This window comes from Schistocerca serialis, chromosome 6 (genome assembly GCF_023864345.2).
Source record: "Schistocerca serialis cubense isolate TAMUIC-IGC-003099 chromosome 6, iqSchSeri2.2, whole genome shotgun sequence".
NCBI lineage: Eukaryota > Metazoa > Arthropoda > Insecta > Orthoptera > Acrididae > Schistocerca > Schistocerca serialis.
The window spans coordinates 218,980,750-218,997,439 of NC_064643.1; the positions used below are offsets into that span (position 1 = coordinate 218,980,750).

Sequence of the window (16,690 nt, forward strand, 5' to 3'; positions counted from 1 at the left end):
TTTTCGAGAAATTTTAGGTTTTACCAACGACCTTCGCCTGTGATCAACGTCTACACAGTTTGATTCCGTTTGCTCTTTGTAGTACTAAGGAACGTATGCATACATATTTTTAGTACTATTGCTAATCTGTACACGACATATAAAAATAATATTTTTACACATGGTTACTACGGTACTTTTTATTTCTTGTTTAATTTGTAGACTTGTTAATGCAGAAGCATTAATAAAAACTCTAGTAATATATTTTCGACTGAAGCGCTCAGAAAGTGTGAAAATCGTGATATCTTATTTTTGCATCAGAACAAATTAACTATTTGCATCTTTTGATTGCTTTCATTAAAAGTTGCAAAAAAAAAAATCTTTTTATTACTTTGCAGAACCGGTAATCTGTTAGCTTGATAATTGTGTACTGGTCCGGAAAATTATTCGTTCCGGGCTTGTATCACAGAAAATTAATTTGTGCAACAAATTAATATAAATAACGTTTTGACAAATCCGTCATATTGCTATAGTCTGTAGCTTTCGGCATGAGGCAGAATGCTGCTAGTAAGGCGGAGGTATTCAAGATCAAGTCGTATTTTATCCAGTCGTTAAAAAAACATTCCTACATATTCCTTTTGCTCAGATTTACTTTTGCAGAAATTCAGCAGCCAGCCACTTTTTATATAACATCATGCACGTCATGATTTGTCTCGTGTTTTTACAAACTTCATTGCCATAACAGTTGTCCCTATTAATTTACATTTTACAGTAAAATTTGCCTTGCATTTCATTGCCACCGTTCACAAACATAACATTTTCTTAATCGTTATCTGTGTGAAGATACAAAAGAAAAAGAATAACATCCATCACTCTCCATGGGATGTAGCCCCCAAATTCTTGCCCACAATGTGTGCGTGTGTGTGTGTGTATAAAACCAAACGAATGGCAGGTTGGATATCTCATTCCCAACCAGAAACAAAAAGCAAATGAATAGATTGCCTGCATTCTCAATCTCCAATGAAACTGAAAAAAAAAACTAAAAGAAATTTTTGGCACCAGAAAGATTATGGCTACGGTGTTTTTGGATCGTGCTGTCCTGTGCATCGACTACATGCCTAGAGGTGAGACCATAAATGCCGCTCCCACTGTCAGACGCTTCAGTGACTCCGCTGCACCAAAAACGAGCGCAGATTGCCAACCGTCGAGTCGTCGTCCTTCACGATAATGCACTTTCACATCTTCAGCAAGATAGCGACGTGTGTAGACGTAATAAAAAATTGTTCCGTAAATCGCGAGTATTTAGCTTCCGTAAATTGCATATCATGCAGTAAAATCGTACAAAGTGGTGTTAGAATATGCTTACTGAAGCATAAGTGGTACCATACACACTGTTTTTCGAAAGTGAATCAAGAAAACATATCGTATGCGCGTGGAACAACGTTTAACGGCCGTATGAATGCAACTGAAATGTGCCGTTCTAACCGAGGACTTAAAGTGGTAGAAGCATTGCAGAAAGACCTGAAAGACGCAAAAGAACACGCTAAGCTGGTGGAAAATACAGTGAAATACCTATCTGCACCATCAGAAACAGAACTTGTAAATTCCCAAACCTATAACGAACCAAAGGAATGTGCAAAACCCAAACTTAATTCAGACAGATTCCTGTTACCCTTAAGAAACTGTTTTCATTATCTACCCAAAACAGTGAACCTGAAACGAAAGAAATTGGCAATTCAGATAAATCACTTTGATTTCTAGTGGCAGTAAAGAAACACACAATGCATTCATTACGTCAAAATACACTTTCAGAAACCAGCTGTCACGAAATGAAGGTAAACAAGCAGTGCAACAACGTAAACAAAGCGTTACCAAAAAGTGTTAGTATAGCGTTGCTTTCTGACAGCCACGGCAGAGGAATAGCAGAGATTCTTCGTTACCAGCAAGATCTCAATGTGACAAGTGTGGTGAAACCTGGAGCAGGATTGCAGGAAATACTGAAGGACCATAAAAACAGTAATTGTGTGTCGCAAAACCAGTGTCTCGTGATAGTAGGCGGCGCAAATGATGTATATACAAATGAACTGAAAGTAGCAGCAAGAGTTTTAAGAGAGAGAGAGAGAGAGAGAGTTTGTGCCTTTGACGATCAGAAAATAATTGTGCTATGCATACCAGTACCATACAGGCATGACCTTATTGAATCGCCATGTGTAAACAAAGAAATCCACAAAGCGAACAGGGCTTACAAAAAGATTTGTCAATCCACTTGAAATGCTGTTTTTCTCACCCTAAATGACCTGGAAAGAAAGCATTTTACGAGACATGGAATGCACCCAAATAAGTGGAGCAAATCATTAATGTGCCAGAGGGTCAAAATGTCCCTGAAAAGGGTTTTTTTTTTACAAGTGATAAATATGACAATTGCAATACCAACAGCAAAAGAGATCTGCAAAGTATTGTGAACACGCAAGGCTGTCAGTGACATGTAAAGCCCTGCCTGCCTAATGAATCCATCTGTAGCAGTGCTAGAACATAGAGAAGGATCAGATATAGAAGTAGGCTTCAACAGGAAAGCATTTGTAACAATACCAGCAACAGCAGCAATAAGAGACTTAGAACCAATGTCTATAGAGGCAAAGGAAACGCTCACAACATGTACATCTACACAACCAACAACAACAGCAATAGATGAGTCAGGAGCAACTCCAATGGAAGAAAAGGAAACAACAGCAAGTGAAATGCACAGTGTCTCAATCAGGCAGAAAACAGTGCCGCCATACCATCTGAAATATTTTTTAACATCAAACACGAAGAGGAGGAGGCCATCAAAAAACTAAATGTTTAACAGTACTTCACCAGTATATACAACACATAAAAACAAAGTTCGGCAACTAGAAGTAAATTTACAAACACTAGAGAGGTCAGTTGTGTGCCCTACGGAACACTGGTGCAACGGGAATGAAATCTCATATTTAGCCTTAACCTCATATAAACTTGCTTGTTTCTACAGTAGACTCTCTATGAAAGGCGGCGGTTCATGTATTTATGTGAAGAGAGATATTTCATTTAAAGACAGAAATGAGTTTATTGGGAAGTGTTGATAAACATTTTGAACTCTCAGCTATTAAAGTAACAGAACACAACATATTAAAAAATTAATGGTAATTTGTGTGTACCGATCACTGAGTGGTGAGGAGGATATTTTTTTCTTAAAACTAAATCAGACACTGGCTAAGGTATCTTGCTCAAAAACAAGCATAATCGTCTGTAGGGACTCCAATATCAATACAATGAAGTCAGCCATGCCTATTTAAATGTTTTGTACTGTTACGGCATGACTTCACTTGTAAACTGTCCCACTAGAGTAACCAAAGAATCTTCTACATTGACAGACCATGTAGCATCAGATATAGACTGGAAAAAAATGCTATATGCATGTTCAAGATATAGGCTTGTCAGATATTAGCAGTAAATTTTTGTGTAGAAAAACCCCTAAATTAAAAGTATACAAATGGCTCTTCTCAAAGTCAAACTTGCATGAATTTTCGTCCCAGATAAAAAATCAAGGGCAGGAGGAAGTCTATGCAGAAATGAATGTGAACAACATGTTTAACAGTTTCATGTAAATTTTTAAACTAAAATTTGAGGAAGCACTTCCCAAAACTTTGCATACCATTGCAACTTCAGAAAAAAATACACGGATAACCAGAAGGATCAAAAAATCCCCTGAAACTCTGAGGCATCTCGCTTCAATCAGAAATAAATAAACTGACCCAATCTTTTTGCAATTGTATAAAAACTGGAAGAGAATCTACAGAAAGTACTACTAGCTGCTAAAAACTCACAAACCATTAAATACTATTGCAGGCAGAAAACAAAGGCAAAGCAGCCTGGAATATTATCAAACAGGAAACAGCAGACACAGGGCAAAAACTTTTGAATTCACAAATTAAGGACAAAAATAGACAAATGATCCACCCAAAAGAATAGCAAACTTTGTAAATGTGTACTTCAACAGCATTGCTAAGAAATTACAACAGAACTTTCTGGACACATATGTTTTACCCTCCAGAACCATCCACCAAACTCAATGGCACTCTATCCGGCAACTGAGAAAGAGGTCGCAGAAGTTATACATCAATAAAAACTAAAAAATCAACTGTCTAGACGAAATCGCAGCTTATCCTCTTAAAGAATGTGCAAATTCCATTAAAGCTCCATTAACAAAAATAATCAATGAATCATTCAAATCTGGCTGTTTTCTCGAACACCTGAAACAAGCGAAGTTAATACCCATACTTAAGAAGGGTGATGCTGAAAATGTAGAAAACTACAGACCCATCTCTCTACTGTCCACCATTTCCAAAAATTATTGAAAAAGTAATGAAGAGTAGGTTAATATTGTATCTAAATAAGTTTAACTTTCTTTGCAAGGAACAACATGGTTTCAGACACAAAAGAGGGCCGAAACTAACAGGTTTGCCCAGATTCACACTGGACGACCAGATTAAAGATAAGAATAATATAATGAATGTTGGTAACACAAGAGAGAAATATATCAGTAATGACGATTGTCCTCATAAAAAAAATTACTCACCAACTTTGTCTCTCAAGATAGGTTATCTCAGTATTGAAACTATAAGTGGAAAACATGTAATTTTAAACGAATTTGCAAATGAGAACTTATTTGATGCATTATGCTTAAGTGAGCACTGGTGTAAAGGAAGTGAAATATCTTTTCATGTACTAGATGGTTTCCACTTAGCAAACAGCTTTAGCAGAGAGCAGCATATTCATGGGGGTGTATCAGTTTACATTAAGAAAGAATTAATAAATTGTAGTAATGAACTAGATCTAGGCTTTCAGTGAAGTGAGATAAATTTTGAAGCCACAGGTGTATATCTGGATCATTTAAAAATTGCTATTGTATCTCATTATAGATCACCAGATGGAAGTCCACTAATATTTTTAGAAAAACTTGAGACTTTACTAAATTTCTTTCTTAGTCCTCAGTGGAAGAAATGTAGTATAGTGATTGATGGTGATATCAATCATTTGATGTAAACGAAGATATGCACACCATAAATGAATTTAAAAACCTGTTACGACAATTCAACTTCATTTTTACGAACTGCAGACCCACTAGACAGTTCGTTTGTCTCAACAACATACTTACAAATGTCAATAGATAGTTACTGTCTTCAGATGTGGCTGCCTTTGATTTCTCAGACCAACACAGTTTGGGCAAAAATAGGTACAGATAGGACTAATATGAACTATAAAGAGTTTAAAGAGCCTAAAATAGTCATCACAAGACCAATAATGCAAGAAAAATTGTCTAATTTCATGGTCTCAGTCAGTAATTATGACTGGTCACATATGTTTAACAATAATGCCCAGGGCTCTGCCAACACATTGTTCGATAGATTTTTTCATTCTTTCTGAAATATATTCGATACCAGCTGCCCTCAATACAAATGTAATCTTAACCTTAAAAGTAACAGTAATAGATGTAAGGATAAGAATCCATGGTATACCGCTCAACTAGCCAATATGAAAAGGAGGTTGTTGTTGTATAGAAAACTGATATAGCTAAACAAAGGTACTCAAGAGCACAAAAGGAGTATAAGTATGCTTCAAATGAAGCCAAAAAACACCATAACCTAGTCAGCATTGAGTCATCAAAAAATAAATGCAAAAAAGCATGGACTATAATAAATTCAGTGGCCAAAAGCAAGCAGAAAGCTGAGGTAGAAATTTCAGCAAATGAAATTAATAACTACTGTGCAAAATCTGTTAACCAAATTAGAGAAAGCATTGGGAGTCCGCAAGAAACTGTAGCTGATCTCATTAAATATCATAATGTAGACTACACCCTGAAAGATAAATTCCTTTTAACAGAGGTCACACCAGATGTTGTTTTAACTATTGTAAATAATTTTAGGTCCTCTGATAGTAAAGATATATATGGTATTTCTTGCAATATGTCAAAAAATATAATTGGGCACATGGTATATACTCTTAGTAATTGTATAAACAAATGTCTAATAGAAGGAGTATTCCCAGATGTATTAAAATTATCCAGGGTAGTGCCCATTTACAAGAAAGGAGACAAAAACTGCCCATCTAGCTATTGCCCAATATCTCTGACACCTATTTTATCTCCCATAGTGCTCAGAGCCAGCCAACCTATTTTATCTAAAGTTTTGGAATCCATCATCAACTCCCAGTTGTGTGATTATCTGATATGTAATAACATTATTACTGCGGTACAATTTGGCTGTAGGAAGGGCAAATCCACAGTCCATGCCATTGATACCCTGATTAAAAAGTGCTTAATGCTTATGAAGGAAAAAATTTTGCTCAGGCTACCTTTTGTGATCTTAGCAAAGCTTTCGACTGTGTGGAGCATACTTCACTCCTCAACAAACTAATTTATTACGGAATCACAAACAATGAAGTTGACGACATTTTCGAATCTTTTCTCAACAACTGTAAACAAATTGTTTGTATTGGTAAACAGAGATCATAGCTAGCTGAAGTGCGATGTGCCACAAGGCTCAGTATTAGGACCTCTGCTATTTACCCTAATGACAAACGATCTACCGTGTTACATAAATACTCACTCCATTCTCTATACAGATGATACCACTTTTTTCAATGTCAGCTCAGACATGGATATGCTCCAAACTGTGGCAAATGACGTAATATCACAAGCATCAGTCTGGTTTTGAGCTAATGGGTTCCTGCTCAATGAGAGTAAAACTCAAAAGATTGTATTTAGTTTAAGAGATCTGCCAGTAGCTGACTTCATGAATAGTGTTAAGTTCTTAGGTATTGCTATAGATAGTAAATTGAGTTGGGAGCCACATATTAAATACATTAGTACAAGACTGTCTAGAGTGGTGTACTTGTTTAGGAATTTAAAAAACCATGTACCTGCGGCCTATGTAAGATAAGGCCTACTTTGCGTTTTTTCAAAGCATTATATCTTATGGGCTTTTAATATGGGACAATTGCTCACACCTTCAGGACATTCTGGTACTTCATAAGAAAGTAATTCGAATTATAACAAATAGTGATAAACTGGCCCACTGCAAACCACTGTTTATCAATTTAAAAATATTAACTGTTATAAACATGTATATTTACACTGCCCTACTGCATATAATGAGCAATTTATCAGAATACCAGCGTAGAAGAGATGTACACTCTCATGGAACCAGAAATAGTAGCCATCTTGACATACCTTACTACAGATTATCCAAGTCACTGAACAGTTACGAAGTGGTGGGTATGAAGATGTTTAACAAACTGCCACTAGAATGGATAGAAGCTCCATTTGATTTATTTAAAGACAAATTATTCAGTTGGTTAGCTGCAAATCCTTGCTACTCACTCCAGGAATTTTATGACTGTAAAATATCATAGAGGTACCGGTTTGGAGAGTTCAGCATAATTTCTTTAACTGAGTAATTTATGATGCAGTGCTTTTCATATTATTTGATTTTAAATATTGTATTATATGGAAAACCAATAGTGACATATTGATCTTCAACCCATGTATATATGCTGTATAACTTGTATTTATGTAACTTGACTTTGTCAATTGCTGTAATAGCTAAATGACAATAAAATTTCATTCAATTCAATTCAATTTAGAGGTACAGAATCGGCTATTGCACAGCATACAAACGTCATTCTTGAGGCACTGATCGAAGGTGACCCATGTGAATGGAATTTTATTGGACTTATCAAAGGCTTTTGATACAGTGGACCACATAATTTTATTACATAAATTGGAGTTACTAGGAATAAGAGGTGTGGTTTAAGTCCTACCTAGGAAAGCAGCTGCAGGGTGTTGAGATTTCATATACTTCAGAAAGATGTCTAGTAAAACACTTATCACATCCAAACAGTATTAATATATGCTTCCCACAGAGTAGTATATTAGGTCCAATCTTTTTCCTTATTTATATTAACGCTTTTATGCAGAGTATCAGATTGAGGGGGGGGGGGCAAATACTATTTGCTGTTTACAGCAACATACTGATCACAGCCAAAACTCCAACAATCTTGACAGAAAAGGCTATTGCAGTCCTCAGAGATATTCACAAGTGGTCACTGAAAAATAAAGTAACTTTAAATGTAAAGAAAACTAATTGTATGCAATTCAGGATGATGAGCATAAAGAATGTAATAGAATATGTAATGGATATCAGATTTTTGAAGTTGAAGGTAGATTGTCAGTTAAAATGGACAGAACATGTAAAAGCTTTAACAAAGAGATTATCCACAGCATGTTGTTCCCTATGAATACTTGCACCTACGTGTGATATTTCATGCCCCAAAATTTTGGATACATAAACTCAATCCTCATTTATGGAATCATGTTTTGGCGAATAAGTGATGGGAATATTCAGTCCGTCTTCAAGGACATAAAAGAGCTGTATGAATAATAACAAATAGCAACAATTGGGCACATTGCACTGATTTATTAAAAAAACTAGAAATTCTGACTGTCCCATGTGGATACATTTTCCAGACTGTAATGCATGTAAGGAAAAATATTCATCTGTATGCTGCAAATAGCTCAACATATGACCACGAAACTACATCCAGCCACTACTTATATCTAAACAGGAAAAACAAGTCCAAAACACAGAACAGTGTGCTATATAATGGCCTTTAAACTGTACAACAGATTGCTAGAGGAAATAAAAGTTGTAAATGAACTTCATATCTCTAGCCAAAAGCTAAAAACAACTAAGCAAAAGTTGTTACAAGGTAAATAGTATTTAGAATAATTGTAGATAGCTATTTAGTAGACAAAAATACCACATAGACCTATGTAAAGTGACAGCATTTGGCATAATTATAAAATTTGTAAGAATTGATGTGTAAAAATTATAAGAATTGAATTGTAAACATTGTAAGAATCCATGTATGTTTTAGTTCATAAGACAATTGACAACATCCATACAATTGGTATTGTTATATGGATGACCAAACATATCAATCATCATGCAGCAGGAGTGACACAGGACTTGCTTCAGCGGTTTCAGTGGGAAATTGACAACACTACAGAAGTGATACTTTTTTTTGTCATCAGTCTTCTGACTGGGTTGATGTGACCAACCATGAATTCCTCTCTTGTGCAACCTCATCATCTCACACTTAAAACCTATGTCCTCAATTATTTGCGGGATGTATTCCAATCTCTGTTTTCCTCTACAGTTTTTGCCGCCCACAGCTCCCTGTAGTGCCATGGAAATCATTCCCTGAGGTCTTAACAGATGCTCTGTTATCCTGTCCCTCTCCCTTGTCAGTGTTTTTCAAATATTCCTTTCCCATTCTGTGCAGAACCTCCTCATTCATTACCTTATCATTCCACCTAATTTTCAACATTCCCCTGTAGCACCACACCTCAAATGCTTTGATTCTCTTCTTTTCTGGTTTTCCCACAGTCCATGTTTCACTACCACACAATGCTGTGCCCCAGATGTATATTACGTACATTCTTAGAAATTTCTTCCTCAAATTAAAGGCTGTGTTTGATACTAGTAGACTTCTCTTGGACAGGAGCGCCCTTTTTGCCAGTGATAGTCTGCTTTTGAGGTCCTCCTTGCTCCATCCATCATTGATTATTTTGCTGCCTAGGTAGCAGAATTCCTTAACTTCATCTACTTTGTTACCATCAATGCAAATGTTAAAGTTTCTCACTGTTCTCATTTCTGCTACTTCTCATAACTTACATCTGTCTTTGATTTACTCTCAGTCCATATTCTGTATTCATGACATTGTTAAATACATTCAGCATATGTAATTCTTCTTCACTTTCAGTCAGTTTTCAACGAATCGCATCTTTTCACCACGAATTTTAATTCGACTCCTGAACCTTTCGTTTATTTATATCATTACTTCTTCGATGTACAGATTGAACAAAAGGGGGGAAAGACTACATCCCTGTCTTACATCCTTTTTAATCCGAGAACTTCGTTCTTGGTCTTTCACCCTTATTATGCCCTCATGGCTCTCTCCCTATAGCTTTCCCCCATTTCCCTCAGAATTTGGAATATCTTGCACCATTTTACATTGTCGAACGCTTTTACCAGGTCGCCAAATCCTATGAAAGTGTCTCGATTTTTTTTAGTCTTGTTTCCATTATCAACCGCAACGTCAGAATTGCAGCTCGAGTGCCTCCTTTTCTAAAGCCAAACTGATCGTCATCCAGCACATCCTCAATTTTCTTTTCCATTCTTCTGTATACTAGTCTTGTCAGCAACTTGGATGCATGAGCTGTTAAGCTGATTATGCGATAATTCTCGCATTTATCAGCTCTTGCAGTCTTCGGAAGTGATAACGAACGTAAAGAATTTGTTAATCAGTGGTTCAACAACTTTTTGGCAAATGAGTATGCAGAAGGCATAGAAAAGCTGGCAAAATCGTACAAGTGACTAAATTTGAACGTTGACTACTTGGGTATCAAATAGTATATAAAATACAGTTTAGTTTAATTTTATCAAACAATAATTTCTGAAGAAAGAAACGTTCTTTACTTTGTGTGTTGCCCTCATATGTTCTGCAGTTATGGGCTAAGTGGGCAGCCCACCTCAGGCTCCTCAGGATGCGACAGTTATTAATCAGATCCCTAACAAGGCCAAAATATGTTCAGTAAATAAAAGACAGTTTGGAATTTTGAGACTCTCATATGCATGCAAAATATGTGCAAAATAAATGACGGGAAAGACTGCAGAGGATACATCAAAAAATATTCAACAGTAGTGGGAAAAAGATGGGCTGTATATTTTGTTGTATTGGGCTCAAGGTTACGATAGTGTTGTGTCAGTGTCAAGTGTACATGGAGGAGTACAACGAAAAATTCAAGAAATCAGTCTAAAAGCTCGATTCAATCCCTGTGCTAATTATTCCTTAAATCTTTGTGGAGTTCACACATTTTCATGTGTTCCCTTAAGCGTCTTCTGTTTTGGAACTGTATAGAAGTTACAGTTATTCTTTGTAGTCTTCTACACATAGACAACAATTACTTCTAGTAAAAAAGGATATAGTTTGAAACAATGCCTGATACTCGCTGGAGTACTCATTACAATTCAATTAAAGTCATAAAAGAAAACATGAAACAGTTGTGAACAAGAAACTTCTTGGCAGATTAAAACTGTGTGGCATACCAAGACTCGAACTTGGGACCTATGAATTTTACAAGCAAGTGCTCTACCAACTATTTTCCAAATGACTTTGGCTTATATAGGGGATAATAAAGTTTTTTTGCATCGTTAGCAAATGACTGCAGTAACAGTGTACATGGAAAAGAGAAACAAACAATGTTGCAGATGCAAAACCGTCCATGAATAAATCATATGTAAGAGAAAATGTTTAGAAGATCAAGAGAAAAAAGGAAGGAGAAAGTTAAGGAAACTAGGAAGAATTGTAGTGCCATGGTCCCTGACGTCTCATCATTAGAACAATGACCGTTCTATCATTGGAAAGTGGGTGGGAAGGCCCCAGCTGATCTCCATAACGCATGATTTTGTGACGTTTACAGTACTTCCTGCCCCACGTTATAACGGGTAATCCACTGCATTGTGGCTTATATCTCGGCCACAGAACATACGACAAGGGGCGGGTCCTTCACGTAGCAGCAGAAAACGTGGTCCCAGAGTGGAATACCTGTCAAGCATCATGATATTCCTCAGATGAGTGGTTGCACTGTGAATGCGTAAAGCATAGTCAACAGTGGACAACTCTGTTGTGCTGAGCGTGTGATACATATTGAGTCTTGTGATAATAGAAGACTGGACGTTGCCCTTCGAAGGATGCACATGATCGCTTGTGTGAACATCAGAGAAATCGCCATCAGTCTATGACTGCATTAAGTAATTCATGACTGATGCAGTCAAACAGTTGATGGAGATTAAAAAGCCTGGCAGTCAGGAGTGTATTGCCGTGGTGATCACATCTCGTATTCACAGAGGGTAGGCTGGATGATATTATCGGCGCCTAAGGAGGCATTTGTACATGGGGGAGAACTAGCTGTAACATATGTTTAAGTCACTCAGCTAGAAGGCACGTGAAAATCTCGAAATTGGAATTTTATAACTTGATCGGCTAATTACTGTCAATCCGTGTTCCTCGTATGGCTTTCAGGACTGGCATAAGAAGGCCTTCCATGAACTTTGGTGGCGGGAGCACCACACCAGACAAAAGATCCCAGTACATGTCTCTCCATCTCAATAACATCAGGTCTTGGAAGGTTCTGTAAAACTCTAGCAGCAAAACCATTGGGGATGTGCGGCTAATTCAGTGATCCCTTGGCCACAGTTGTAAGGACATCATCGGTGGTCACTTCTGCAGTGAGGACAGTTGCTACTATGGTATCTAGTGTATCATGGATCTCCTGGAACACCTAGGCAATAACTTCTGCACTAAGTGTCAAGTACTGTGAAGGCATCAGCGTTGGGAGCTCGCGATATCAACCGTTGTCAATCAGGTAGATCTAAGGCTGACATTAAGATCTGTTGACATTGTCAAAAATTTTGAATGGTATGATGCATAGAAAGTTCTTTGCTGCTAATCCTGTGTTGGTTGTGTGCTCGTATAACATCTACCTCCAGATGGAACTTGGGCAAGGTTAAAATGCTAGCTTTGACGTGTTGGGCTTCATTTTGATGATCTGGGGGTGGGGAAAGATCCAGGAGACTGTGTAGAGTGCTGTAGTAAAAATCTGTTACAGTGGTTGTCCCACCTGTCTTTGGCTTTACCATATTGTGTCAAGGTGTGTTGGATGATCAGTTGGGTGCACAGTATCCACCTCAGCAGTCTGGTCCCATACCCCATGATACATTTAACACAAGTGCGCCATGTTTCTGTGACATGTTGTCGACATTTGGGGTCTCATAATAGTGTGGTATTGAGTTTCCAGAATCCTGTGCTGCGCCATATTGAGTGTCTACGAAGGTTGATGGTACAGGTGTAGATTTCATGATCCAAAAAGCCAGCTGGCCAATGTTCCATGTCTAGAAGATTGGGTGTCAAAGCATCAGTAACTACATTCTATCGAGTTGGCTGGTGGAGTGTCTCATGATGCATATATGCCCTGGGATATCACCCTGTACCACACTCCAAGTGTTGATGAGATGAAGGCAGTAGACCAGGAAGTGAAGTTTCATGTATGCAAAATATATTCAGCGTAGACTGTGACCAATCACTCTGTTTATCCTGGCAACATTGGGAATTGCAATCTCTTCTTGGAGGAGGATTGCCACACTGTTCTGTTATATATACGTTGGCGTGACATACGTACCATATCTATAGGAACCAGACCAAGTCACTGTTCTCAGCTCTTGTAGCAGGATGATGTCAATGTCTGCTTCTTGTAGTGTGGCGTGGTATAATTGAAGTTTAATGTGGGGGCCGATATTATTGGTGTTTATAGTAATTGTTCGGTATGCCTGGTGGGGGATCCATGGTGCCAGTACGCTTATAGCTGCCGAAGGTTGCCATGGAGGATTGTGGATGGCTGTAGCACTCGCAGGGGTCGTTGTGGGAAGACCCTCCAATTTCGTGTTGGTCTGGTGGGGGAACAGACCTCATTTCTGCGTTGGGTGGAGGTGTCAAATCCCTATCATCTGCCCATGAAAACTTTCCACCAGTTTCAACATTTGTGAGAGGTAGTAGTGCTAGCGGAGTTCGCTCAACTGCTTCGGCGATGTCGGGCGTGCTAATATCCATGGATTCTGGGCGTAATTCTTGCTCTCAGTTTCTGGTGTATAACTCACAGTCTGGTGCAGAATGTCTCACTTTGGCTGCGGAAAATGATTCATTTGTGTATGCACTCATATTTGTGTGTCACATTGACCTGTGAAGGTGGCTCACTGGCCGATTCTGGTGTCTTGCGGCATTTCTTATAGCGTTAGGGTGACTTTTGCTTTCGGCAATGTGTTTCAGTGCCTGTGGAAGGAAGAGATTTGTGTCATTCTGATACAAAAGCCGTAGCTGGTATAATTTCGTTCATCACTCTGTATGGAGAGACTCTCATAGGTATTCTTGTGAACTCTAAGAAGGGTGTGTCTGGTTGGAAATCAGGTTTGCAGGTGGCACTACCAGTGGCAAGGTACCGTGACACGTCTGGTTGTGTCAATCCTGGGAGGGTATTATGAACTGTGTTTTGTGAGGGCTTGGTGTGCAGTGCCGTCAAGTAGGTAAGTGGGAAGGCAGTTTTGGTTCAGTCACTGTTTGTGACATCATGTCATAGTTGTGTAATGTGACATTACCCGCAAACATTAAGGACGTGGTCCTTGCCACAGCCAGAGCATGTTCAATGTTGTCCTTGTATATGACCACTACTCGGTGTATGACTACAAAAATGATGGAATGTGGCATTTGTGGTCTATTCAGATCTGTCTAACACTACTGAGTACTGTGCACGTCGCAAATTGCGTCCATGTTTTGGCTACTAGACTGATTTTTCCATACAGGCTTAGCACCTGATGACTGTATCTTCTGCACGTACATGTACATCTACATAGAAACTCAGCAAGCCACCATATGGTGCGTGGCGGAAGGTACTAATAGTCTTTTAATTTTCTGTTCCATTCGCAATTAGAGCAAGGGAAAAACGACTGTCTGTATGCCCCTGCATCAGCCCTAATTTCTCGTATCTTATCTTCCTGGTCCCTATGTACAATGTATGTTGGTGGCAGTAGAATCGTTTGACAGTTAGCTTCAAATGCCAGTTTTCTAAATTTTCTCAATAGTGTTTCTCGAAAAGAACGTCGCCTTTCCTCCAGGGATTCCCATTTTAGTTTCCAAAGCATCTCCATAACATTTACATGTTATTAAACCTATGAGTAACATGTCGAATAGCCTGCCTCTGAATTGTTTCGACGTCTTCATTTAATCCGAGCTGGTATGGATCTCAAACGCTCGAGCTGTACTCAAGAACACGTTGCTCCAGCGTCTCCTTTACAGCTGAACCACTCTTTCTTAAAATTCTCCCAGTAAACCAAAGTCAACCATTCGCCTTCGCTACCACAGTTCTCACATGCTAGTTCAATCTCATACCGCCTTGCAGCGTTACACCCAGATATTTAAACGACTTGACTGTGTCGGGCAGGACACTAGTATCCGAACATTACAGGTTTGATCTTCCTACTCAGCCGCATTAACTTACATTTTTCCACAGCTGGGTCTAGCTACGTTTCATCACATCAACTGAAAATTTTGTCCAAGTCGTCTGGTATGTCCTTAGAATCACACAACTTCGACACCTTACCCTACACCACGGCATCATCAGCAAACAACTGCAGATTGCTGTCCACCCTGGCCGCCAAATCATTTATGTATATAGAGAACAACAGCTGTTCTATCACACTTCCGTGGGACATTCTTGATGATACCTTTGTCTCTGATGAACCCTCGCCACCGAGGACAACATACTAGGTTCTATTATTTAAGAAGTCTTCGAGCCACTCACATATCTGTGAACTTACTCCACATGTTCGTACCTTTTGTTAGCAGCCTGCAATGGGGCACTGTGTCAAATGCTTTCCGGAAATCTAAAAATATGGAATCTGCTTGTTGGCCTTCATCCATAGTTCTCAGTATATCGCGTGAGAAAAGGGCAAGCTGAGTTTCTCACGAGCGATGCTTCGTGGACATAAGCTTCCCAGTCTCAAGAAAGTTTATTATATTCGAACCGAGAATATGTTCAAGAGTTGTGCAACAAACAGAAGTTACGGATATAGCTCTGCGATTTTGCGGTTCCGTTCTTTTACCCTTCTTATATACTGGAGTCACGTGCGCTGTTTTCCAGTCGCTTGGGCTTTGTGCTGGGCAAGAGATTCACGATAAATGCAAGCTAGGTAAGGGCCCAATGCCGTTGAATAATCTTCGTAAATTCGAAATGGGATTCCATCCTGACCTTGTTATTTATTTGCTTTCATATCTTTCAGTTGTTTTTCTACCGCTGGAATGCTTATTACTATGTCGTCCATAGGGAGTCTGTCCGATTGTCAAATGACAGTGTGTTCGTACGATTCTTCTGTGTGAACGATTTATTGAACGTGAAATTTAAAACTTTGGCTTTCGTTTTGCTGTGTTAAATTGCCATACCAAACTGGTCAACAAGGGATTGAATGGAACCCCTAGACCCGCAGAGCGATTTTCCGTAAGATCAGAATTTTCTCGGGATATTTGCCAGATCAAAGGCGTGACAGTGGTAGTTGAGACCCGCTTAGAGATTTCACGTAAGATCAGAATTTTCTCGGGATCACTGCCAGATCTTTCGATAAAGTGTGACGGTGGTAGCTGTTGTATGCTTCCCCAATACATCTTTTCACAGACACACAAATCTCTACTAACCTCCGCTTGTTGTTATTTGGGTGTTCCCTTTTGATCCGAGAGCGCAACAGCCTCTGCTTCCTCAGCATCCTCCGAATTTTGTTGTTAAATCATGGTGGGTCTTTTTCATTCTTTATCCACTTACTGGGCCCTAACTCACCAGACCACGATTTACAATCTGCTTAAATAATCATCTCGAGGCTGAAGCTTTTTTTTCCATATTTACTTTAACAATACATATGTTTTTGGATAGGGTCCGCCTTTAGCAAAACACAATTCTGTTTTTTAACCCAAACATGTTTACTGCAGTTGCAGCATCTTCTGCGGGCTTTTATTTTATGGCTGTTAATGA

General features: G+C 38.6%; 1 protein-coding gene across 2 annotated transcripts in view; it reads right to left on the bottom strand.

The window, feature by feature from the left end:
• The window catches only part of LOC126483915 (sodium- and chloride-dependent glycine transporter 1-like), a 142,640-nt gene that overhangs the window by 18,269 nt on the left and 107,681 nt on the right, over positions 1-16,690 (bottom strand). The gene's annotated exons all lie outside the window — the stretch shown is intronic.